A 2,308-nucleotide genomic window follows, 5' to 3' on the forward strand; every position below is an offset into this window, starting at 1 on the left:
TCTTAATAAATACCTCAAACTGTCTACTTTCCAAAAAGGGGTCTTTTGGGGGGTATTTGTACTGTTCGTGGCATTTTAGGGTCTCAAGAAATGAGAAGCAATCAGTACATCAGGACAATTTTCAGATATATGTAACATAGTTTAGAGATGCTATAGCTTTCACACAAATCAATTATTATACACTTATTGGAATTTTTTTTTTGTAACAAAATTCATAGAATTTTATTGAATGTGAATCAACAAGTTTTATTAGTTACTGATCCATGTATGTTTTAGTTGCTACAAATGTCAGTGTTGATTATCAAAATACTTCAAATTTCCAGCTGGGTCAGGAATTATTGTTTCACTGCCAGGTTTCCAACCCGCAGGGCAACCTTCCCCACGTTTGCGTACTGGTATGCTTGCACAAGATAAAGGGTCTCATCTACAGATCGCCCAACAGGAAGATCATCCATGGTAATCTGTTGGAGGACACCTTTATCATCTATGATGAAGAGCCCTCTTAGCGGGTGACCTTAGTCCTTCAGGTATATACCATAATCCTTTGCCCTCTGGTGAATTCGGTCAGAAAGCAGAGGAATTTTCATTGGACCAAGTCCTCCTTGTTTTTGCGGTGTATTTATACATGCCAAGTGTTAAATTGAGAGTCCACTGAGCAAGCTACAACTTCTGTATTTATTGATCTGAATTCTTCTGTGTGGTTGCCAAAAGCAATAATTTCTGTTGGACTTACAAATATATGTGAGCTTCAACTCTTAAAATTCTCCATTTATCATAGCTGTTCCTTCCCAGTATGGGGCATGCTTGGAAAATTTTGCCTTGCTCAGATGAAGGGAGTAGTCGGACACGGATGGCCTCCCCGGGGTACACCTACCCCCTGCGTAGAAGTGATACTCACTGCCCTCCTTCTCTTCAGTCTTCAGCCTTATGAAAGAGGAAGAGAGTGAGCAGGAGAGCCAAAGCACAACCCCAGACCTCCATCCTCCTTGATGGCAGGAGAGGAGCTTGGGATTTTTTTTTTACCAAATTCATGTAGCAGAATCAATTTTTCGGAAGATATTTGATATTATTGGATATGTGTTTTCACAATGTTTGGTCTTTTTTCATTTATATAGCAAAAATGAAAAACCAAGTGGTGATCAATTACCACCAAAAGAAAGCTCTATTTGTGTGAAAATTTTTGATTTAAATTAAATTTGTGTACAGTGTTCGATGACCTATTGCCATTTAGAGTAACACAGTGCAATACAGCAAAAAAAATGGCCTGGTCAAAAAGGGGGTAAAACCTTCCGAAGGTCAAATGACTAATAAAGCAAATATCAAAATGCTAAATGTTATTAACCTATGAAAAGTGCCTTTCTTTAATGAATCAGATATTAGTGACATATTTTACCTGTGCAGGATACATTACTGACAGTGCAAAAAGCCTATTGTTCCTCCCTTCTGTATGATGTTGGTAGTAGGTAAAAGAGCAGATCCCAGCATGAAATTTTTCAGAACACCTTTCACCCATCACATTTAAAAATCTCTGATGTGGGTATTTATTGTATGTGCGTAGATGTGTGTGTAAATGTCTAAATTGTTACTAAGTAAAGCAAGTTTGTTTAACTAGCTGACATGTCATTAGGGATCAACGTAATAGATTTACTACTAAGCTTTCAGAATGCCATAGGCTACTTCTTTAAGTGTTCAGTGAATCATAAATAGTTCTTTACCTCTATCTTTTATGCTTATGCCTCTGGGACATGTTATGACTAGTTTTTACTGTTCCTAAAATAACAAAACTATCTGAACTCAATACTGATGGGAACCTCTGTGTCTTATTCCAGTGAACAATGATCTGCATAATGTAGATGTAGTTCATTGCTCTAAACCTACCCTACATTGAGATTCGCCTTCTGCACAAATAAAAAGCTCTAGTTATCTATGTAAAGAAATAGAACTCTCATTCAATGCTTAAGTATGCACAGATGCTTACAGCATGCAATATAATAAAATGCATTCCATTGCACTTTTTTGTTAAAGGCCGAGTTTGCACTTACCTGTCATGGATCAGAATGACTCCATTCATCCATGTAGATGAACTTAGCTTATTTTTTCAGAAAATTATATTTGGGAGCAAATGGAGCTCAAAAATTGGTTTCAGTTGCAGAATGCTGCTAGATGCTCATCTGGACAAGACCTAAGGAGTAGGACCCATTTACCCTTTTCCATTGAGGTGTGTAGATACATTTTATTTTTATTTAAGATACTTTGTAATTCTTCTTATTGATAGGCCTATTTCACTAGTATTTCTCTGGGTATCCAC

The 2,308-nt window shown here is 37.0% G+C and overlaps 1 pseudogene across 1 annotated transcript; it reads right to left on the reverse strand.

Annotated features, from left to right (window-relative positions):
- Positions 1–239: 239 nt before the first annotated feature.
- LOC309562199 (peroxiredoxin-4-like) lies at positions 240–2,071 on the reverse strand (annotated as a pseudogene). The gene is made up of 2 exons: positions 2,043–2,071; positions 240–924 (listed from the first exon to the last, which is right to left on the reverse strand). The product of its transcript is annotated as a peroxiredoxin-4-like (transcript).
- Positions 2,072–2,308: the final 237 nt, after the last annotated feature.

Source organism: Pelophylax lessonae, assembly GCF_965119305.1.
Source record: "Pelophylax lessonae genome assembly, chromosome: 8".
Classification (NCBI taxonomy): domain Eukaryota; kingdom Metazoa; phylum Chordata; class Amphibia; order Anura; family Ranidae; genus Pelophylax; species Pelophylax lessonae.